Source organism: Zootermopsis nevadensis, unplaced genomic scaffold (assembly GCF_977971745.1).
Source record: "Zootermopsis nevadensis isolate Lab colony 2312 unplaced genomic scaffold, Znev_1.0 Znev_ptg000032l, whole genome shotgun sequence".
Lineage (NCBI taxonomy): Eukaryota > Metazoa > Arthropoda > Insecta > Blattodea > Termopsidae > Zootermopsis > Zootermopsis nevadensis.
In genome coordinates, this window is record NW_028259164.1 from 2098442 (window position 1) to 2123894 (window position 25453).

Here is a 25453-nt window from a genome sequence, read left to right on the forward strand (position 1 = left end):
CGATTATTCGATATGGAACAAAGAATGATATTTTAATTATTTTAATTATCTTATTTTAAATACATTGTGATTTGACGGAATACCAAATAATTTAATTTTAATAGCATATATCTTGTCAAATTGCAATAAATTAGTCATGTCATGAACAGGTAAGAAATTTAACGTGAATCTTAAACACATTTGATCAATCAGAACTTGTCTTTGCAGATTTTCCTAATGCCCGAGTCTTGTATCAGGCTGTACCGCTGCTCTGTTCTTACACTGAAACCGTAATTTTAATTTAGTAAAGTAGGTACTGTACATGTCTGTATCAGGGGGCAGATACTGGACGCTACGGTTATCCTGTAATGACGCGCGTCATTAAACAGGAGCAGTCCGATCTCTGCCCCACCCAGCTCCTTTATTCTGTGACCCGGGCACAGTGCCGGGAGTCCCGGGTTCGATTTCAATCAGCGTATGGTTGGACCTGTCTGTAGGTACAGGCAAACTCATTATTATATAAAAATTATATAGAAATTAACGATCTTCACCACGATGCTGTTTCGGGAATTTATTTATATAAATTCTGTGGCTTTAAAATTGTATGGTGTTAATCTGTAAGGAATCTAAGTGATATTTTAAAATGTCAAGGCGAATAAAAAATGTAATAAAAAGCTCTCGCTTGATTAGTTGTAATTTTGGCCGTACTCGGGGGACGTACATCAAAGGAATAAAATCGAATAAAATAATCTAATCCAGTTCATTGCTTTCTTGTAAATGAACAGGGTTGAGTCAGTCGCTAGTTACAGACCGAAAGTCTTGAGTTCGCTTCTCGACATATTCAATCAATACTCATCGAATGATTGATTAGTGAATAATGATTTGTAATGGATGTGGAAGGAAGTGATAATGGACGAATTAAAGATACTATCTTGGAATTTCTCCTTCAGCGACTGTCGAGGAACATAATGCCAGTCACAGGAGTGTGTTTTTCTGAGCCGAGATTTCAAACGGGGACCTTCCGATTGGGAGGTGTGGTAACCGCTCTACGTTCGGTTAAGTCCTGTGTTCGTACACATCCGTTCTTCGGTTGGAATTACAAAATACGTTCACCACAAACACAAGTGTTTACTTTATGCATAAGTTTGTGTTATTGATGCCGATGTTGTATCTCGCCCGCGGCTGGCATTTGAATGCCTCTCTGTTCACACAACATTGTCCTTGCCCCAGCGACATTCACAGTCATGACTATTCACAGCGTTTCAATAGGACCTCATCAAGAGTTTATTGTCGTCAACACTGGAAGGAACGTTGTGTGTGGCATCCAATCTATCGATATGGATACCATTCGATGCCGGTGAATATGCTAATTGCTTTGCTTCAATTCATGTTGAACACGCACTTTATATCCTAGCGATGGCGGCTGTGGTAGCGACTAGTCAGCAGCATAGGTTAAACAATAGACCTGATGAACAGGGAGGCTAAATGTTTGAAATTAACTTAACGTCCGCATTCCTCAACCTATTCAGACTCGTTGTTACTAATTCCGATATTCAGCAGCAGAAGTCTGTGACTGGCGGTAATTTGCATGTAACATTTTCAGCAGTCAAGATCCAAAGGTCTGGTATCCGAACCCCTGTTCGCCAATATTTTGTTTAAGTACCTAAATTCATTGCGTTAGATTTTCGTGGTCCGATTTTATCTCGTATGACTTTGGCTTTCGAGGATCATCTGCATCGTTTTTTTTTGAGGGTATACCGGAGTTTCGACAAACATTTCAGTTGCCATTTTCCGGGTGGTTACTGCATGTGTGAAAGGGGAATAAGAGGTCCTCACAAATACCTAGCAGTGCAACATCAGTGGTTTTAAACCGGACACGCAGTCATGAAGCGGGGGGGGGGGGGGGGGTGCTACCACGAGGTTAAAAATGGTGATGAAAAAAAATTCAGTGACCATTGGATAGGAACACGGTACAAACAACGCTGTTTAAGGAAATAATCGCTGTTTACAGCGAAAATCAGAGAGAGAGAGAGAGAGAGAGAGAGGAAATTGGTGGGGGAGAAGTGAGAGACACTTCGATATCTGGGGGGGAGAAAGAGCATCTTATAGCTAGAAGGTCCCCAGGCAATGCCCGCTCGTCCTTCTGTTAAGGATAAAGTAAGAGTGAAGGCGTTTGTGTGATGATTGGCATAAAAGACGGAATTTTGAAATTTTGTATTAGCGAAAGCTGAGACTATTAATTTGGAAGTTTAGTACATAATTTAGAAGTTCCTATTGAGGGGAGGGGGGGTAAATTTTGACGGCGTTAAGGGGTGGTAAATTTTGATTAATTTAAATCGGGAGGGCTGCATGAGAAGCTTGCAGTGGCAACTTGGAACTTGGGAACCATCTCAGCATTTGCTTGAAGACAGAGGAAAACCAAGGAAAACCTGTGTCGAGAATTCGTCTGAATAATATTTAAGAATCTAGTCCGTACCGCTAAGAAAACACCACACTTCACCATTACGAAGATCAACTGGTTAACGCTGTTTACAGCGAGAATTATAGAAACACATTAAAGCAGGTGGTACATACACTTACCACTGGACTCCTAGGGGTTAAATAAATTAAATCTGGGGCTGAATAAGCCGTCGCTTCTGCCTGTAATTCCAAGTTGCAGCTGAAATCATGCAACACATTCCGTATCATTTTATCACAATTAACCCTAACAAGTCGAGAGAGGGAGAAAGGCCTGGAAAAGAGATAGAGAGGAAGACTTCCTCTCCCAAAGCAGCTCTTAGCCTTGTCACCTAATCTGTGTTCATTATCCAACAGGCCGTGATCCCGCTTGGGCGCTCGCCCAGTGATTACCCTGGATGAGTCGTCTGTCAGTTGGTGCTAATTTGATACCGCCCCATCAAGTGAGACTGATGAGGTGAGTGACACCTTGCAAATCGGATCTGATGCCAGTCTAGTTTGCAGTGAAACACGTCGCTCGCGTGTCTGTATTAAGAGGGGAAAAAAAATTGATCCCCATTTGTAAGGGACGGATTTCGCTCCGGTGAAATGAACGATAACTTATGGCAGGGTTTCATTAACAGCAGACAGGCACGTTGGAGTTATTCTGCATAATGGAAGTCGTTTTTAATTTTTGTTCACTTGCTTGCTACTGCGTACGAAGCAGAATGTAGGACAGTCATAATAATAAGATTTTTAATAAATCCTTCCGTAACGTGGCAAAGTTCATATATTTGGGAAACACTTCAAAAAATCAAAATTAGGTTTTACAAGAAAGTTTAAGTCAGATCAGAATCCTGTTTTTGTATCTACTCGTCTCCTATGTAGATAAAAAGGCATACAAGATTTTGGTTGGGAAATCTGGAGGGTCGTAAGACCTGGGGCATAAAATTGAGATGGATCTTTTGAAAACAGGATGGGAAGGTGTGGATTGGATTCATCGACCTAAGGATAGGGACCGGTTTTGGGTTATTATAGGCCCTATAATGGACACTTTGAGCATTACCCGAAATTTTAGTGACAACCTTAACTTGTTTGACGACGGTGTCGATAGAAAAATTAATAATTATATGTAAGAGATGTGAAAGGAAGTGGTCGTGGTCTAATTTCACGTAATATCCCGGACTTTTAGTGAATAAACCGCGGGAAGTCCAGAAAAACTTGGGATCTCCAGACTGAAGTTGGAACCTGGGAGCTTCTGAGTAAAAAGTTGTACTAAGCGAATGTTCTGTAGTTGAAACGAAGAGCCTTTGGACGGAATTCGGTAGAAATTTTTTAGCAAGACGCCAACTGGATAACGGCGATGGTCAGCGGAAGCCCTGACTCCTCATAACATAACACCATAGTAGAGATTAGCAATGAAATCGCATTTTTCCGTGACATTGTTTTGAAATATCCCTTCTATTATCAGCGCAGACCACTTGATCTAATTAGCATGACACATGTAAATTCAATTTATGTGCTAATAGACGAATAAATTAACGTAATCAGCCCTCCAAAATATTTTACATAACTGTATTTACAGTATGTGTGGGACTTACCTTTATTTTGTAAAGTTTCTGCGTTTTAGAGATGATTATATTTCAAACAATGATACGGTCAGTAGACTCTAATTTAGCTAATCCCACAAAATTACGTAAACTCTGATCACTAGCAGGCATTTACCAGAACAGTGTTACCTCTATTATTTAATGCAAATTTTGATCTGATAAATATCAAAATAAGTGGAAAATTGGGGCATCGCCATGAATATGTACCGACTGTTTAAACACAAAAAAAGACACTCAAAGTGAATACTTAAATAGAACATTCCTTAAGTTATAATCAATATAAATATCTGGGCACTATGCATTACACCCACACACACACACACGTGTGTGACTGTTTTCCGATGGATTATTCTGTGTGCACGCTGATAGAATCAAGATGAGGTGGAGTTTGCGACTAAGCCTAAAGCTTGTGTCCAGAGTAATTCCTCATGTATTGGCGACTAAAACTGATGCATTCATTTGCTTGGAGATTAAGTGCTTACCGTTCTGCAGTCAACACAGCTGTATAATATTTCGATAGTATAAATCTGTACCACGGATCTAATCTTTCTCACGCTATGCGACATAGCGATGTGTAAGTTGTAAAAAGATTTTAAATTTACAGGGTTAACACATTAATGCTATAACTGTTAAAACTATGTACGAACTACATGGGGCAGAGGCCATCCTAGGAAACTAATAGTCGCTTAACTTTAGGCTTAAGACATTCTGACATGTGTGATTCAGAAGAATTAACCACGCTCTAATTATCAATTTTTTCTCAGCTTGTTGAGAATTTAATGTTATTTTTCAATATGCTTTTCAATTTTTTTTAAGCTTACAAGTCAATGTCATGTTAATAGAGGCATAACATTTTTATTATTCTTTTAACCGTATATATAATTTTTTAAAATAATTTAGGAAGTCATTACAGTTTAAACCTGAGTTTAAGAATCAATATTCATCTTAATAATAACACTGCAGAATATTCGATAAGGTAGAATTCTGTCTCTCCATGTACAAATGAATCAGAGACCCATAGTACAGACATGAAAGGTTGTTTTAAACGATTGGGTACGGGGTTTTGCTCCGAGTTCTTAAATTTTCCATCACCGCCCCACGAGGTGTACGATCACACTCGATCTTAAGTTACCAGGCTTCGTCTCTGGTCTGTAACGTACTGAATTGAATCACAAAGACGTCAGAACCTGACACCGACTTCTGACATTTGCTACAGAGCGCTTGGAAACTGTAAGCGGCTTAGAAATATGTTTCGGCAACGTGTTCTAGTGGACTGTTCTCGATATTGTATTACGCCAGGCGTGCGTCGGTGATAGCCGGTGAACTTTAATTGTCAATATGAACATCCCGCACCAACGGAGCGCTACCTAATTCCTGACGCTTCACGGTACGTGGTGTATTAATAAGAGTAGCCCATGAGTGAAGCAGAATTACGTTACATGCAGGGGTTGTTTGCAAAAGTTATAACAGTCGAGATATTTTATTGCTACGGGAAATTTAGTTAGAGGTTTTAATATAATAGGTGCGCCAGTGGGAAATTTTTACAGTCTTCTGAAACCTCTCTTCATATCAGACACAAATTATCTATCTGTGTAATAATCAAGTGTTGATTGGTTCGTGATTTACATATCTACGGTCTACTATGCAGCAAAACAGATGTTTCTATTCATTAATTTAAATCGTGTTATATTCTTTAATTATTGATTTTAATTTTTATGCGTTGATAATCTTCAATAAAAATGTATTTTTAATTAATACCCTTGATTTTTTACCTTCATTTTTGAAGGATAATCTTATAGTTTGTCACATAAAAGGAAGAATTATCATGTGTTTAAAAATTGTTTATTCAAGAATAAATTTCGTCCATATTTTATAGCCTTGTGGTGAAATTTGGACCACAATTTCCATGTTGGATTTACAGTATTATGATTGTTTTATGTGTTATATTACATGTTGTGCACACATTGCTGCCAACAGTCGCAAATTAAATAGCTAATAGCAACAGAACAAAAGCCATGTAAACAGATGTATTGTGTAGCCGAAATGTGTTTATTGTCGTGAGTTCTGTTATATGTTAACGAACAACTCTGTTGCAACGTTGCAGTGAGCCTCGTTTTTGTACCGTAATGTATTTGCTGAACTGAAAAACAACGCTGCATTGTGCCGTGTAACGGATGATAAATAAAACCACGTACACAATTATAAACCTGCAGATCATTTTGCCTAATGTATACAAATTCATTTGTGCCATTGAATTATTATACATTTTTATGAACATTTCCTGAAATGGATTCTTTAAAAATTAAAGTCTTTTGGGATGAATGTTCTGCTTCGCTGGTTTATCCGAAGGCCCTCCGTCACTGTTATTGACACGAAGGTGGAAGGATAGAGGCGAAACACCTTCTTCCCGAAGGTATAATTACAAATATATCGTTTTCTCATTGTCTTCGCCTTCTTCAGTGAGATGCTTTCTGTTTTACCAATCCACTTCTTTCAAAATTCCATATTTTGTTCATTATAGGTAACCTATAAGAATCTATATAATTTCTTGTTTCTCCTGTTCATTGAAGTGTAGTACCACCTACATTTATTATTATTATTATTATTAGTGTTCTGTGTGACGACAGGTCCATATGAACAGGATCCTTCCATCCTTTTCTCGGACTGGGACCTGTTCATATACGTTCTTGGCAGATGATCCAGAAGTGGTTTGCCATTGCCTTCTTCTGTGTGTGAATGGAGTAATTGTTGGGATGCCACGGAGGGAACCTCCGTGTTGCCTAGACCACGGCCTTGCCCAACACAAGTTATAAATTCGGGCACCGCCGGGAATCGAACCAGAGACCCCAGGACCTACATTAGCAATTACTAACTTCTGTGTTCTTATTCGTGGGTGTCTTATTATTGTCAGTGAAAGCAGCAGTTATTTGTTAAACATTAACTAATTAATATTTTTAATAGTGAAGTGTTTTGTTTTCTTTGCGGTACGGACTCAGTTGTTAAATATTACTTGGGTACTTTGGCGTCAAACGGTTAACTGTTATTGTTACAATAACTCAACATTTTCTGCAATCTAATTGAAACTTTATTAAGGCTGAAATAATTTATTTATAGACCTTAATATAAATGCATTTAATTAAAAGATAAGAATAAAAATTCGTTTGCTCAGAATCCTTGCTTCGTAAATTAAGTCCACATAGAAACAGTTTTTTTATAACTTTATAATGAATAAAGATCCAAATTTCTCCTTTAGTGTGCAGTGCAAGCAAGAAGTTTTGTATTTTACTTTTAGAAAATCACATCTCTCCCCCTTCTACTTGCAAGCTACTTTGTTGGTAGCATTCCTAGTACACGCGCGAACACAAGATACCCCTATTATCTAGAATGGTAGAAACAAAAAATGCGTATAGAATTTCGATGTAATACCATTTTTGATAACGATTATTTGTAAAACCTAAAATGAGAATGACATTAAATTTTATTTTAAGGGAATAAATATTTTGTATAAGAGGTGTTTGACGTTAACACTCTGCTACCAGACGACTTTTATGTGTCAGAAAATAATTACCGTTCATCTCACACGTATGAGGCACTCAAGTTGATAGACCGTGTTACGAGTCATAAATTACATATGAATCATACGTGATCTTCAGGGCTGGCTCCCCTTCTCTGAAACTGAAACTTTTGGAATAATTTAATAGCCAACATTCCTACGGGTCCTTGTCTCATAGGCAACGATACCTTGGCTGTCGTCCGCAATCTTGCGTATGGACCAATCTCACATTCTTCTTATGACGTCAAGCACAATGGTCCTACTCATCCTTGAAACATGTTTCATTTTCTTATCATTGGAAGTAAGGTATACAGAAACAAACTTTCATTCAATGTAAGATTTGGTTCTATTTTCCTGCATACCAAAGGCCTCCCTCCGTCTTCTTTCTCTGTCCTCGTGTGCCTCATGTTTCCAGCAAAGACCAACGCTGGAATGCAGTTGTCACGGAGGAACTGGACAGGGGTGTGCCTCAAAGGTCAGATTTGCTCGCGATGGCCACTAGATTTCACTTAAATATTATCTTGGTAGGCATTCTGAACACAGAAACGTAAATGTAACATAGACTCATGTTTCGTTCACTCGAAAATATGTAGTTGAAATATTGGCCTAAATAATGTGAGTTTTCAGGTTCTCACGGCGACAGATATGAAGATGGACGTCTTCGTGAGTGTTGCGACATATAGTCTGGTAGATATGAACTAACATTTCGGAGGTTCTTACTGCCAAGCCTCTGAAACGTCTGCTGATATCTACGAGATTAAACGGTGCAGCATCCCAGAAGACAGCCATATTTTTGGCCTAAGTAATTGGTGAATATATTGCGATGAAGCCATTGAATATTTGTCATATTCCATTACAAGTAAGACAGAATATTTGCCTACTTTAAATTGTGCAGCACTGAAATAAAACATGAAATCTAAGGTTCTCAAGGTCGTAAAGATGGAGATTATACTCTCCTCCGAAACGTCGGTAAACACCTACAAAAGTCACGTCACGCTGGAGTAAAAAAATGACAACAAATAATTCTGTCTAAATACTTCCACAGTTTTCATTTTATTATATTTTCGTGCAGATTTATGCATAAATAAATCCTAGGCCAGTTGGTTCAATGAAAAGTGCAGGTGTTCCAGAAGTTCCAAGGCCACGTGTCCTAGTCTAAGTGGTTTTCTTCAGTCCCTCTACGAAATTACTGTTATAATTGCAACTTTGACATATCCACTCAGTGTCCAATTCTCAGATCCGCAAAAATTGTCGAACGTGCATTTGCCCCCAAAACATGTCACACCCCTGTCACCTCCCGCATTACGAGAAGCGAGGTACTGCGCTTTGGTTTGAATATCTCCGTAATCCTCCGGCATCCGAGTGGAATATCGGAGTGGGGTTACGGTAAAGTGACATTTCTCCAACTTTTTATATCCTTAGGTCCATCTGATAATAAGTCTGCGGACAGTCCAGCACCTGCTTTGTCGGGGGGAAATTTCTTTAACTTATAATAATGCGAACCACATTAATTTCTTTACCTACTAATCGAAAGGCACATTGGAATTTAAAGAGAACAATTTTTTGGGGGCCTGTACATTTGTCTGAGTGTAAAGTACAAGGTATTCGTATTTCTAGAACCTGCGTTGTATTTGCGATGCACAAAAGCTGAGTAACACATCTCAGTGTAATGATACAGACTGATAACGTTTTCTGGCTTTCGACGTAAATGAGACCCCCCCTCTACCCCTTTTCCGAGCCCTGGGTGGCTTCTGATCTAATCCGGGTGTTAAGAATATCGGTCACGTCTCGTTTCGACGTATTCAATTCCAAGAGAAACTCCCCGTTTGTTCATATCGATACAATGTTGCACATGTTTCGAGACTTTCATTTCTGGAATGGATGATACTAGGAAACAGACAGGAAGCCAGCACCTTCAAGATTCTGCCGTGCTCGGTCATGTTGTACCAACTCACCCAAACCAAAAATGTATTCGCCAAAACAGTTTTTCGGTATATTCCCGAAATTTCTTCCGAAACACTTTTCAACGTAACAATTCCACCTTCATTTTCATTCAGTTACTTGGTTATCGGTTCGTGTATTTACTACCGATGTATTTAACGGCTCTATCCGTAACTCATATCCCGAAATTGTGGATTTCAAAACTGTGAACTGTCGTCACCAAATTTCTTGTACTCTTTCTGGCATTTTTGCGGAAGGACTGATTACACCAACGAAAAATATGTCGACAAAATTCTTGTCCACAGGTTTTCGCCACTGGAGTTCAGCGTAGAACTTCAGCTTTCGGGGATGAGCCGTGAATATTCACCCTGAAGATGGCAGATGCAATATTTGTTGAAACGTTTGATGATTTTCAGCATTCGACACGGTATATCTCTGAAAGCCGAAGATGTACACCAGTTTGTGCAGCCAAATTTTATCTCCTGTTTTGAACTAGGGACCTCCCTAAACGGAACAAGAATGCTAACCATTCGGTTGCAAATTTGGTTGTATCCTTGCTCAAAGGCGAGATATGGATGGAACCGGTTCAGGATTGTGTCCAGTGATAGACTTTGTACATGTCTAGTTATCGTGAAGATACATATTGTAATGAAATGTGTAATGAGCGTGTATTTAAACGAAGGAAAATTTGATAGACGTTTATTAGGTTAGGATTATTAACATGTATTGTTCGCGTTCTGTTAAGTGACGTTTGAATAATAGAGTTGATGATACTTCATGTAAAGTCAGTCTTTACGATAAACAGGCAGCCATAATTACTATATATAAATTAGATGTATTACGTTGGCTGTATTTTCACTAATGGGGATAGACCTGACGCTTTTTAATGACATTCTCTCGACTATGGGCCTGCTTAATTAATTTTACCGGAGGTACATAATTCACGACTTACGATAAACAAATTAAGAAAAATTAGATTGACAGGATATGTAGGATGCATGGGAACGATGAGAAATGCAGACATTTTATTCCGAGAATCTTAAAGGAATAGCTCTTGGAAGATTTAGTATTTGATGGGAGGATAATGCCATGCCGAGGTTTCTATTGGCTTCATTTACATTTCGACGCCGACGTCGGTCAACAATTTATGTCTCGAGGCTCACCTATGCAAAGTATAGCGCCTTTTGATAAGCGTCGCGAAGATTGGCGTCCCGACGCTCGGCGTCTTGTTTTCTGGTTTTTCCAGTGTCATCCGGAGAACGTACGTGCAAGCTAGATCACCAGTTATAAAATTCACCTCAAAAACAGATTCTGAACCGATTTCGCTGCTGCCTTAAATTACCTAATGGAGTAAATTACAGTTGATGTGTCATTAAACAGAAGCAGTGCCTTGCGTTGACGTCAATTCGAGAGTGTGTGCTTTGGTCGGTCAGAAGGCGGGCATAAAATTGTCTTTCAACCTGATGAGCCCTCCGAGGTCAGCTCTAAGCACTCGGCAGCAGAAGGTAAATGTGTTCGTGACGTCACTGATTTCTTCGATCGCCGTCAGTGATGTTTTAGCGACGTTTCGGAAGGTAATTAAATGATACTGGAAAAGTTTGAACGCGTAATTGGACTATTAGAAGTTTTATTCGCAGAGAGATGGAACACTTTTGCTCGTAAAGTGATTGGAAGACTGTAAATCAAACATTACTTGATGTTACTTACTTTAATGTCTCTGTCTGCGGTGGTTTACTACGCGTTTCTCAACTTCCGGATCCGTCTGCTTATTCTCCCTGATTTTATCTTCCTAGTAAGAAGTTTTTTAATGCAGAATACAAATTATGAATCTGGGAGTTACAACCAGTATTTCGCAGGCACCACAGCAAAAATACGTATGGTGGTGTGGAGGTATAGCTCCACTCTTTCTTAACCTCGACACTGTATGAAGATGAGCGGTCAGCTTCACCCCACCCCCCGAAATAACCCCGTACAATTTTCTCTGTCCTTCTTTTTTTCGTTCTGTGCCTCAGATCTAATATTCCGCGCAGCGAGTGGCGTGTCTTGAATGTAGTGGCCCTGTTCGTTCTGTTTCCATGGATACAGAATATGTGTTGAAGATACCAAGGAAAATACGCGTCTGAAAAGTGGCTAAGCTGCTCCCTTCGGTAGCTACCAGCAGGTCGTGCTGGATTATCGTAGAAATTACATCTCATCAGTGCGAAATGTAGAAAGGGAAACCAAATGAGAAACGAGCAATGAAAATTTAGTGAAACAGGACCATTCCACATTTGCCTAAACCAAGTCATTCAATTCTCACGCTCATTTCTCTTTGCGTAACGCGACGCCTAGCTGAAGACAGAAATCTAGCAACGCTCCGATGTGACGTCCAGGGCAGCCATTTGTTTCTAAGTCTCCTCTGGGGGTTCAGCGTTCATAAACGCGGTCGCCTAAGCACTGAGACAAAATTATTCTACGTGAAATTAACGAAGTGGGCTAAGCGTACGAGGAACTCGGAATTATTGCTCATTGGATAAAAGGGGAGAGAGATTCAGAACGAAACCAAGAAGGAAAGCGAGGAACAATTAAAATATGGCAAAAAGTAACGTAGGATGGGGGTCGGAATGTAAGAAAGAAAGCGATAAAGATACAGAGAAGAAAGAATGTCAGGTATCCTTCCCAACACCTGACTCATGAAATTGTATTCATTTTGCCAGCGGCGTTTGGTGCTGCGAAGTGTTTAAAACTTGTTCCTCAGCGTCGCAGTTTCACCGACGTCTTTCGTCTCAAGTTCTATCCCGAAATGAACGACATTCACGGAAAAGTGGAGTCACCAAACTATTAATGTTCAATTTACCTTTCCCCTTTATTAGAAACTTACCGTCGCAACATTTACCTGGAGAGGCTGAGGAAAATCATGAAAACTTCAGTCAGGAAAACAGACCTCCTGTCCTAGTTTTGAACTCGTGATCTACAGCAGTGGTATTCAACCTTTTTTTGTTCGCGTACCCCCAGATATAATTTCTCTTCAACTTTATACCCCCAAAGTTGTTGGTGTATAATTCAAGTTATACATAGTACATAATCTACATTTAAAATAAATTAAATAAATTACATTACTGATTATTCGGTGTTTATCATAAAATAATATATATATTTTTTTTAAATTTCACGTACCCCTTAAGATGTCTTCGCGTACCCCCAGATATAATTTATCTTCAACTTTGTACCCCCAAAGTTGTTGGTGTATAATTCAAGTTATACATAGTACATAATCTACATTTAAAATAAATTAAATAAATTACATTACTGATTATTCGGTGTTTATCATAAAATAATATATATATTTTTTTAAATTTCACGTACCCCCTAAGATGTCTTCGCGTACCTCCGGGGGTACGCGTACCCCAGGTTGAAAACCACTGATCTACAGGACACAAGGCAGCCACATGCAACAACAGTTAAATGATGTAACTTCTGTGTTATAATTTATTATCATCACTGTTACAGTATTTAACAAGTTATCGCTTTAAATAATTATTTCAGGCCATTTCGTCTCCCGCAGTTATACTGCTTGGGTGTGACGTCACCTAGGGGTTGTAACACGGTGCCTGCGGAGATTAGGGAGTAAGGCAGGTGTGACATCTAAGGGGGAGATCCAAGTTTAAAATAAGTTTTAATGTAATCGCGATGTTTATTAAGCAAGGTGTATAAGATACAAAATCATAGGGGTTTCAGCATCGCGGAGTGGAGTTTTAATTAAACAGGCTCTTAATTTGCTGCGAAGTAATGTTTCTGACTAAGCGATAGCATTTATAAAGCAGGTTTAGGAGACGAAATGTGATTTTTTTTAACAGTAGAGGAATCCTTTTCCCGCTGTTAACGTCACGTCGTAAAGTAACGCGGCCCGATTCAAATTTATTTAACTCCCTTTAAAATAAGCTTTGTTTCTGCATAACAGATTTTTTTCTGTTCAGTGCAGTGGTATTTACATTTTGTTTTCGGTCTCACGATTAATTTTTAATTATAGCACTGTACATTAAATATGTGATTTAAATTACTGAGAATCTCTAAGTCGTGGGTTGTTGCGTCTTGTAGTCCTGTGGAAGATTACCAGTGTTTCAGAGGTCTTTACTGCCTCCGTCATCAGGGCGGCGTTATGATTCCAGATTTTATAGGTCACACCAAAGACGAAAACTAGTGTGCGAAATATTACATTTGTTTCTGTTTTCTCATGATTGAAATTTCTAAGCTCACAAAGGAGTGGTTACATACTTTCAATATTCGCTATTTGAATCCCAAACCACATCTAAATAATATTTAAGAATTCAGTCCGTACCGCGAAGAAAACACCACACTTCACCATTACAAAGATCAACTGGTTAACGCTGTTCAAGGAAATAATCGCTGTTTACAGCAAGACTGGCAGATAACTCTTTAAGTACGAAATACAGAGTTTCTGATTGTCAAAGTGGCTGGTAGATATAGTTACCATCATGCTCTCAAGAGTTAAACTAAAGCCATTTTGCTTGTGTCTGTGTGGGATCGCGCTCAAGATGGGGAAAGCCAAATAGCGTTTCACGTGGTTGGACCCACAAGTGAGTGAGTAATTCTAATCGTCTGGCGACAGAACCACATTTGTTGCAGCTTTAGAATTATCGTGGGTTTGCTCCCACCTCAACCTCGTGTAAATCAGTATTCCATTTCTTTCATCGTTGCGTTTGTACCAGTGGCGTTACACAACGTTTAACCCTAGTTAATTCCCATCTCATCGCCAGTCACGTACTTTTGTACAAGAGTGGAATCAGAAGCAGGTCTACCCCCTGTAATAGATTCTTCCAAACGCCTTCACACTCAAAATCAGTCTAGTTGCTAGGCCGCCCGGGTAACACTTGTTATACGCGCTTTCAAAATCGGTATTTTAGCGCGTCCGAGGTATTATTTCAGTATTACCCTACCCCGCCACGGTGGTCTAGCGGTTAGAACGCTGGCCTTGTAATCCTGGGGGGGGGTCTCGGGTTCGATTCCCGGCGGTGCCCGGATTTATAACTTGTGTTGGGCAAGGCCGTGGTCTAGGCAACACGGAGTTTTCCTCCGTGGCATCCCAACAATTACTCCATTCACACACAGAAGAAGGCAATGGCAAACCACTTCTGGATCATCTGCCAAGAACGTATATGAACAGGTCCCAGTCCGAGAAAAGGATGGAAGGATCCTCTTCATATGGACCTGTCGTCAGACAGAACACTAAATAAATAAATAAATAATGAGAATCAGTATTCTATCCGTGGCCACGGTAGAAACTGCCGCTCAGTTCCACTGAGTTACGCGAGCAGTTTCATTGACTTGCCCACAATTTTGACGCCTGGAAATACAGGTTAAATTCTCTCACTTCGTGTCGCTCAGAAAATCCACGGGCGTATATCCCATTTTACGCGTTTTCGATATGCACGGCGGTTCCCAGGAACGCAACCCCCGCGTATAACGAGAGTCGGCTGTACTTACAGACGTTGGCCTGCTGTTCCCATAACGCCACTGACCGCTGCCTTCTTTTTTTTTTTGTTGCAAGAATTAAGTGCCCCGTTCACAATGCGCAGACAGGTTCGGAAAGCCAAGATGTGAGATGGATGGACTTGGGGGTGGCTGTAACATCTCGGTATACATCAAGCGGTCCACGCAGAAGGAAAGGAAACACTTCAGACTGGTACTTAACGAGAAATCATCTATGAAAAAATCCTTTGTGTCCCCACAGTATCAAAATCAAACTGCGCACGCGCGTAGTTCTGTCTGTAAAAGACGCTAAGGTTTTCGCATTTAACAGTTTCTTTGTTTCCAGTTTCCTAGGCCTCAAATCTGCCACATTAGGAGCTTTACTTTTTACCATATTCCATTTTTGCAGTGTCTGATGTTTGTGTAATCACAGAAGTAAAATTAGTTTCAACGTCCTTCAACCCTAAGCTTATTTAATAGCTACTTTTGTATTTGACAACATCGTCGATTACAATAAGTAATAATATTCAGGCCAGTAGCCAGTAGAATGACTATTCATTGGCTGGACAACCAGGGTTTTATTCCCGACACAGCACGGGGCTGTCCTGTCTTCCTATTGGGTACCGGTGGACCATTTCTGAAGGGTAAATCTGCCAGAGCATCAGGCTAACCACTCACCTCCATCTTATGTCGAAGTTCAGAATGTGGGTTTCCCTCCGCTCACCCATCCACATGTCTTCGCGGTGTGATGCTCAATCACAGGGAAACTTTTAAATTCAAATGTGCGTTTGTGTTCATGAGTGTCCTGTATTTCAGCTCGTGTTCAGACCCAAAGAGTGTGTGTGCATGGTTTCAACACGGATATTTGGATTAGTGCCGACGCTCAAGAACTTTGCATCACAAATTTATTCCTTCCCAAGTTTCAGATCAAACGAAGTAAGACTCTACTCGTTTTCTCGCTCCACTTTTCTTCAGCTTACATTTAGAGGACGAACGTGCATTGCCTGGGAACCTCTAATCTTGGTATCTCTTATTCCTCTTCCACTTTGTCTTCTCCTTCACTTATTTGGCTTCAGAGTGTCAATATATAAATGCTTCGTTAGAGATCTATGATTAATATAATTTGCAACGCACATATAAAATTTTATTTGAAACTGAATGCAGTCAAAATTTTCCTCGAATGCCCTCTTTTATTTTAAATGCGTTCGTGGAAAGTATTTGTGTACAAAATGCTGCTTTATAACGTAAACGTGAATTTAATTTTGATAAAATTATGCATCATAACATAATTTCAGTAGGGCAACTACAGATCAGAATAAAATAATTTAATTTCCCTTGCTTTTACTGTTAATTTCGGTAATTAATTCGGAAAAAACCTTTTTTTATTATTTTAATAGCAATGATACGATTTTAACATTTTACGTGTGTTGTTTATCTAATTAACTACAAATTATGGCAAAATTAAAGCAATTAAATTTATAAAATGTAATAAAGCTTAACCTTGCTACTGTGATGACTCACCATGCATACGAAAACGTCAGCTCGAAATTTATATTAAACTTGTGACCACGGAAATTCTGCCGGTAACGTGCATAAATAATCTGCTCTTTCCTTCATGACAGTATTTTTCACTTCTTAACCGACTGATACAGCTAACCGACGACCTTAAACAAGGAAAGAAGATGACGTTCCAGGAATTAAAGCGAGAAGCCGAGAATAGGGACAACTGGAGAGCTCTTTTTGGGCAGAGCAATGGACCTGTCGTAGGACAGAACACTTAATAATAATAATAATAATAATAACCGATTAATTCTTACCTTAAATCACAGTAATTCGTTGGTGTGAAGATTGAATTTATCAAGGCGCGCGGACATTAAAAAATTAACGCATAAATTTTTTTTTACTGTAATTTTAAGGAAATTCATAATTTGTATTCTTCATGAAATGGTATTAGGCTGATGAAATCTTTCAGATTGAGGAGAGAGGTTGGACATGTAGCTGGGAATAAATCGCTTTGAATCCTCTGTTCTCTCTGTCTCTGGCCTCGTTCCTGTGCGAACATAAAACAATTTTTAAGCTATATATTTCGTTGCTAGGAGACCATTGAATGCATAAAGCGATGACTAAATGACGTCACGGTAGTTTTTTTATTATTATTTAGTGTTCTGTCTGGCGACAGGTCCATATGAACAGGATCCTTCCATCCTTTTCTCGGACTGGGACCTGTTCATATACGTTCTTGGCAGATGATCCAGAAGTGGTTTGCCATTGCCTTCTTCTGTGTGTGAATGGAGTAATTGTTGGGATGCCACGGAGGAAAACTCCGTGTTGCCTAGACCACGGCCTCGCCCAACACAAGTTATAAATTCGGGCACCGCCGGGAATCGAACCCGAGACCCCAGGATTACAAGGCCAGCGTTCTAACCGCTAGACCACCTCATCTTATTATTATTTAGTGTTCTGTCTGACGACAGGTCCATATCAACAGGATCCTTCCATCCTTTTCTCGGACTGGGACCTGTTCATATACGTTCTTGGCAGATGATCCAGAAGTGGTTTGCCATTGCCTTCTTCTGTGTGTGAATGGAGTAATTGTTGGGATGCCACGGAGGAAAACTCCGTGTTGCCTAGACCACGGCCTTGCCCAACGGTAGTAAATGATAGAAAAGTCATTTCGTGTTTGGAATTTAACAAGTAAGAATAATTGAGCGTGTGTAACTTTATTGTGTCAGTTAAGAATTTAAATTACAGATATGTGTCGTAAAAGGTTGTATATTTTTTTGTTTAAATATAATTTATTTAAAAAAGCAACCGTGGTAACGAACAGGTTCTTTCGGGATTTTCTTTAGGCATCACGATAGTTCCGAGTCCTGGTGTGGTTTTATCGGTCTACCTAAATGCGTCCCCCCCCCCCTGCAGTCCCATTAATGAAGTATGGTTTATTTTAAGAAAACTCCGGTCGAAGAGAACTCTAGAAATTGCTGGGAATTAATATTATAACCATTAAGGACGAGCTGCCCTTGTTACAACGTTATTACTTGTGGCCCGTAAGAAATGTAATCAAACTTAGATGATATTTCTTACTGTTCTGATAAAAGTAAATAACCCGACGGAAAATGTTCAATTAAATAATGAATAAAATATGTCAGGTGCGCTATGAATAGTAAGGAAGCGACAATAATTAGATAGATTAGCTCTGACTGGAGGATAAACACTGCCAACTTCGTATCTAATGGCGTCCCTTCGCCCACCTGTCCTAAATGTTATCTTGTGGCGGGGTCGCGACAATTATGGTGTCGACGCTCGGCGTCGGTTTAACAGAAACGTGTATGACGTCCCAAAGCTCGTACTGGCTTGACGTTCGGCGTCGGTTTTTCGAGCGTCGTGTCCGTCCCAGAGTGAGGTAAATTTGTTATTACTTTGATTCGATTTATAATTTTAAAAATTTTTATTTTGCAGTGAAAATATTTCGCGACTTTTTAATATTGTCATTATACAGACCTATTTATTGTTGTTATCAGTAGTTTTAGTGGTGGTGGTTATTATTCTGAAGATGGATCCTTTTTAAGTGTAGGGGTTTTATTCAGGCGCGTTATGTGGGGGATTCTTGGAGGGGGCTGTGATATGAGACAGGTGTGAAAGGTCAAGATGGATCCTAGAACCGATCTGTCTCGGGTGCTGCGTTCTAGAGAGGACCCCCTGTAGCGAAAATAATCTGCCTCTCCTATCGGACGCCAAGAGACACAGCAGATGAAAGAGGAATCCATCGCGAAGGAAGAATAACAAATATCGTGATTCAGACGGGAAAGGACAGGTAATGTTATAGAAGGAAAGGTCGATTACACGGCGCGAGGAGTGCGGACACTTGCAAGTATCCCTTTAAGGGACAGGGCAGCCTTATGTGATTCCTTTCACATGCTTTGTGTTCTGAGAAACGAACAGTACATGAGATATCTCTTAAAAGTATTATAATTTATATCGGTGACACAAGCTCAGTTGTAAAATGGTTCTTGAGCGAGGAATGTTATAATTTAAGCACCATCATAAGCGTTTTAATTACTGGTATTGCAATCAGTACTGTGATACGTAAACCACGAAACATCGTGGTCGAATGATTAGCACACCTGCTTCGTATTCTGGAGGTCCCGGTTTCAAATCTCGGCCAGGAGACAGGCTATCCTGACAAAAAAAAACCTGTTTCGTGGTTTTTCTCAGTCCCTCCACGTACCGTGAATTAGGCTATAACCGCTTCCTTCCACGTCCTTTAGCGTTCATTATTTTAAGATTGTTGGGGCATGCAGCACGCATGTGGGATTTAAGAAATTCAAAAAAATAAAATTTGACAGGAAGAGACCACTTTGGAGTTTTGGATGAAAATGGGAGGATAATACTAAAGTGGATCTCAAATACGATGTGACAGTGTGGAAACGTTTGGTATTTATCTGCAAATGCACACCGCGTTACATTATCTTTCTGTTAAAGTAGAGGAGTAAGTATTTCGAGGAGTTACTCCATGGTTCGATGCGTGTATTTCTGCAAAGGCTGTTGTTGCAAATAAAATCGGCAACACGAATACATTTCACGCGAACCAGGTGCAAGTTGCCCCCTCGAACAGACGTGGGATATTTCGAGTGCGCGAGGTGTGATCAAATAATTCAGGACCTCTTCTATTCTGACACCTCTTCCTGACTCTTATGCTATCCTCGTCAAAGTGATCTTTCGAGCGGGGCTTATCGATTATCCCACTCCTGAAAAAGAATTTTCTTGAAGTCCCACTTTTTCAACTCTGGCAAGTTTTGTCATATTTTACCGTAATGACGTCATAAACTGTCTTATTGAACGCTGATTTGGGAGAAGAAAAAAGTCACATGGGCCTAAAAATTAGGGGCAGGAGAGTCAATGCAAAAACTCTCCAACTTTTCTGATGGTGATGCCACACAGTGTGTATCGTTATGGTGTTGGGCGTTATATATCTTGTTTTTTTTCAAGACCACGACGTTTCGGAAGTCTATTTTACGTCGCCTAAAGAAAAGTGGTAGAAGGATGAAGCCCTACTCAGTCAGGTTATCAGGGTTGTCCAAGGTTGACACTGTCTCGACCAAGAGGCCCATCAGGGCAGTGCGTTTTCTTCCTGAAGACGGAAGTCAACCCGTCTTGCGGATTGCCGTGGGATTAATTGAAAGAACACGCAGACGGCGAGGAAACTCAGGCAGATGGTTTGTACGCAGACAGCCGCGCTGTTTCTGGGGAAAGCAGACTCCAATCTGCAATTTCTATTAACGTGCACGCCTTTCCGTAGACGCCATAAAACATTTGTTTCAAAGTGTTCCCTGATGTAAAATTTTATCATCGCTGAAAGATACGGGCAACAGCTTCAGTATCTTCAACAGGCTTAATTCTGCGTTGAAACCCTCTGGAATATTTACAACTTACGAATCTTTGTCTCTTCCGAAAGCAAGTTTTAAAATGTCGTAGGTTTTAGGCGCAGTTTTGTCTAATTTAAAAAAAACAACTTTATCCTCAAGCACTGTTTTTTTTTTGAAAATCCTATCATTAAAAAATCTTAGCGTTACATACGGCCTTATTTCACGACGTATTTGCCTCTGAAAATCACAACTTACGTTTTGAAATTAATGACTAACACTTCAACAGACCGTGTTAGATGGCTGCCTTCAGAATTGTACTCGTCGCCCTGATGATGGAGGCAGCAAAGACCTCTGGTAGTCAGTCCGGAATTCTTTTATCACACCTCATAGTAGTAATGTACTGTCATATAACCGATGCCCCACATTGAAACGCACAATCAATGTCCTTCCTTTGTTATAGCTCACAAAACCCGCTCATTGATCTCATGACTGATTTTCAACCATTCACATTCTGAAGTTGGAATCCAAATTATCCGTGCTTCAACATTTGCCCGTTCCTGTAACAAAGAATAAATCCAGGCCCTATGTTCCCGCATCTGGAAGAGGGTTCTTCTATGAATTATGTCACCACAGATAACGCCTTTGAATGGGTCCAGACTTGTTATTGCTAATTCCTGTGTTATCGGCAAGATGTGCACTGACAGAGTCTGTTATTCATTCTCGCTTTTATTAGGGCAATAATTTTTGACAAATCACATGTACAGTAAATGACATTTATGAGCCAAATTCATTTTCCTCACTGTCTTCATCTGCGAGTGAAGGAGGTGGATGTAGTATTCTGAATATGTAGTCGCGGACAGCCTACAGGGGATTGTCTGTCCTCCATCTTCAGGGTTGGCTCGGGGCTTAACGACTCCTCACTGTAAAATACGAAATGTTGCATATCACTTAGAGCAGTGGTATTCAACTTTTTTTGTTCGCGTACCCCCAGATATAATTTCTCTTCAACTTTGTACCCCCCAAATTTGTTGGTGTATAATTCAAGTTATACATAGTATATAATCTACATATAAAATAAATTAAATAAATTACATCACTGATTATTCAGTGTTTATCATAAAATAATATATATATTTTTAAAATTTCACGTACCCCCTAGGATGTCTTCGCGTACCCCCAGATATAATTTCTCTTCAACTTTGTACCACCCAAAGTTGTTGGTGTATAATTCAAGTTATACATAGTATATAATCTACATCTAAAATAAATTAAATAAATTACATTACTGATTATTCAGTGTTTATCATAAAAATTTTTTTTTTTATATTTCGCGTACCCCCGGGGGTACGCGTACCCCAGGTTGAAGACCACTGACCTAGTACACCGAGTCTTTTGAAAGGCAAAAGTATCACGAAAAATGAGAGTAAAATAAAAAGGTGAAGGTGTATACACTGGATTTTTATTGGTCCAGTGGTCAATTCTTATGGATGCTGGGAAGAATATTTGAGTGTTATTAATGGCAGAGAATTTCTGGACAAACTGAGAGACTCCTCTTCGTGGTGCAGTTCGGTTCTTGGGGCTGTAATAGGTTATGATGTTCTGAACTATTAATCGTGTTTCATGGCGACAGAATTGTGCCATTTTATGGGCTTATTTCTCGAAAATATTCCTTTCCCCGCCTTCAACTATTTCTTTAATACGCGGCACTGATTCACGGAGATAAAAAATAAGACGGAAGAATGAAATAAAGAAAAGATAAAAGTTGGAGAAGGAAATAAGAGTGATCTTTTTTGCCACGTGGTTCGGCTCATACATTTACACTTTTTGAAGACAGCCCTTGTTCGAGAAAAGGCCCATTTTATTATTACTGCCCCTTTGGGTAGAGAATGGGTCAAGATGCTTGTTAAACGAGGTGGAAACTGATGCTCCATGTTGCCTTTTGAGTTATCACAATAGCAAATTCGTTCCACACTGACTTTGCGGTCCCTACCTCAAGTACATGGTATATACCACTTGAATCAGCGATATCTCGGAAGAACACAAGTTTAGTTTCTCACACACACACCGAGGAAGAAGCACATCTTGCAACCGAATCTGGGCATTGACAGGCAGCGGCTCGTGGAAGTACAGTCAGTGCGAAAAAAAATGGCACGTGTCATCAGTTCCCCAACTCCGTGTGACAGACTGCATGTGAAATGTCTCCTTTTTTTATATGAAATACAAAGTTTAATTAACTGTTCTCAAGAACCTGACACTGGGCCCTATACAGAGCCAGATGAATCCAATCCACGTCGCCACATCTTTATTATTTAAGATCAGTCGTTATATTATTGTTATATCAACTTCAAGATCTACTCAGAGGTGTCTTATCTTCGGAATTTTCGATGAAAATGTCTTTTGAGTTTGTACTGTTTCCCACTCTTGCAACTCCGTCTAATACCTGTGGAACATTTGTGTAATGTTATAACTAACATTTCATCTCACATCATCAGATGTTTGTCAGTAGAAATGATATTTATTGATCGATTTTTTATTATTTCTGTTTCATTGCAGAGAATTTAGAATGCGTGTCATTTTATGTAGTCAATTTCTGTCTGATCCTCATTAAATCACGTGAAGGTTATTACCTGCAGTAAACTAGTGTTGAACAGAGTATTTTAAATATAAATAAATAATTTTAAAGAAACTTGTGGTGTGCATTTTTTAAACACGTCATTGGTTATGTTACGTGTCTACTCTGCGAATTTAAAATACTGATTTTATACACAAACGGGAAATGTTTATTAAAGCTAAATCATTTGCATTTCATTTGGATTTGTGGTGAGTTGAAAGCGTCACCATGAAGTGAGTAGCCGCGCTCTATTTACAGACAAATTCTGTAAATATGGACAGATTTTTTTTACTGTGGCGTGCAGTTTAGTTTTTTTAAAAAAAATATTATTTCGCCGTCTCTTACGCCAATGATGAAATCGTCAAAATATTATTTCCACAAAACAAGATACTTCTTAAAAAAATTCATATTCAGCTGTTAAATGAACATACTGCCTCCATCTTCAGGATAAAAAATTCAGACTTTATATTTCTTCGAAACGTCGGAATCACGACCCAAGAGACTACAATCGACATTTGCACTGCCTTCAAAAACTTCAAATCTCAATTTAGGCTTATCCACTTTTATTTCTACCTGAATTGTCCTCACTTCCGACAAGAGACAATCGGAAGACCTAGACGTAGATGGAGAGATAATATTAAAATGTATTTTATGAAAATCAGTTGTGGATTCTGGATTGGATTCATCTGGCTAAGGATAAGGACCGGGTGCAGGCTTTTATTAACACGGTAATGAACTTATTAATTCCATAAAAGGCGGGATATTTCTTTGCCAGCTGAACGACGTTCAGTTTCTGAAGATGAACTGTACTCCATTAGAATTAGTTACTCTGGTGAAAAAAGTAGTCTTAATTTTTCGCCATGTTGTTGAACTGCGGGCCACAGGTTAAAGAACCGTTGTTTAAAACGCATCATGGTGGACGAAAGGAGATGATATGCAAAGAAGAGGCTGAGTCTGGACACTTTATTTTAACGTAAGTGACAGCTGAGTCTCTGGCTACTGGTGGGTCCCACAAGCAAACGATCGGTACATGCGGGTTCTCTGTCTGACGGAATTCATTATCACCGGCACGTAGTTCCGAGTCTCACATGACTTGGCTCCTCGTCTATTTATACCAGATAAAATGCAGTCACAAAATTCACTACCTCTATAAATTTAAATAGCAAGTCTCTGACTAAAATACAAATGGTGGAAGTAAGTAATTGGTTTGGAGTAAAAGCATGCAAATTAGGATTGAGATTTCTTCCACGCTCCCACTTCTAAAATCAATAATTTAGACCTAATTCTATAAAACTAATTAAATTTACCTTTCTTCGGTGTTCTTCGTAATAGTGTTGGCTTTATTATTATTATTTAGTGTTCTGTCTGACGACAGGTCCATATGAACAGGATCCTTCCATCCTTTTCTCGGACTGGGACCTGTTCATATACGTTCTTGGCAGATGATCCAGAAGTGGTTTGCCATTGCCTTCTTCTGTGTGTGAATGGAGTAATTGTTGGGATGCCACGGAGGAAAACTCCGTGTTGCCTAGACCACGGCCTTCCCCAACACAAGTTATAAATTCGGGCACCGCCGGGAATCGAACCCGAGACCCCAGGATTACAAGGCCAGCGTTCTAGTGTTGGCTTTATAATGCATAAAATGTCGATGGTCTCCGTTGCTTGGCAACCATATAATTTATAAAGACATTTGCACCGTGTTAAATAATATCAAATACGAGTTATTCTACCAGTTCATGGCTTTTAGGTTCAACAGAAGTTTCTTTCGTAAATAAAGTTTAATTGTTTCACTGTAAATTATTTTTTAAAAGCCATGCCTAAAAAAAACGACGCCTTCTATAATCTGTGATAAAACCTAACATTTTGTAGACACTTCCGTTGGAGGAGTCTTGATGTACGTTGACAATAAACTTTGCCTTTCCGTATGAATTTCCGTCTTCTTAATCATTAAAAGTAATTTGCTCGAAGTCATTCGTATTTACAATATGATTAAGGTTTTATTTTTTTTTTTGTATTTTTATATAATATTAAGTCGACTGTGTTCATCTGTCGATTTCTAAAGAACACGGTAATGCAGCCGGAGAATTTTTGACTAGCTGAGCAACTATTAGCGTCGGAAGTAATACTCCACTTCGTAGTTCACAGGATGGATGGCGATCCAAAGCATATTTTATCGATTTCAGTACCAAAAAAAAGAGAGAAGAATACAAGTTGAGTAACTTGACAGGAAGTGTTGCACCAAACAAGTTAGTTCAAAACTTTTATCGTTAGTATTCTTGACGGATTGAAGTCCGGGCGACGGAAACATCGGTGGCGCTTTCAAGCGACTGTACCTCGCCTGTCCCTTTCTGTAGAGGTTGGGTTCCTTTCTGCCCTGAGTTCATCACACACTTGCCCGAACAAACACAACAAGAACAGAGGCATCTAGCCGCTGACACAAGGTCCAGAAGAATTAACGATGAGGTGGAGAGGGGCCGAGGGAAGGACG

The 25453-nt window shown here is 39.5% G+C and overlaps 1 protein-coding gene across 3 annotated transcripts in view; it reads left to right on the plus strand.

Annotated features, from left to right (window-relative positions):
* shg (DE-cadherin) overlaps positions 1-25453 on the plus strand; it is a 406513-nt gene that overhangs the window by 170014 nt on the left and 211046 nt on the right. The window contains exon 2 of one of the 3 annotated variants that reach the window (XM_087359672.1): positions 2794-2893. The exons of the other annotated variants lie outside the window; for them this stretch is intronic. The gene's annotated coding sequence lies outside the window, so the exon portion shown is untranslated. The remainder of the gene's footprint in view (positions 1-2793; positions 2894-25453) is intronic. 3 annotated transcript variants of the gene reach the window in all.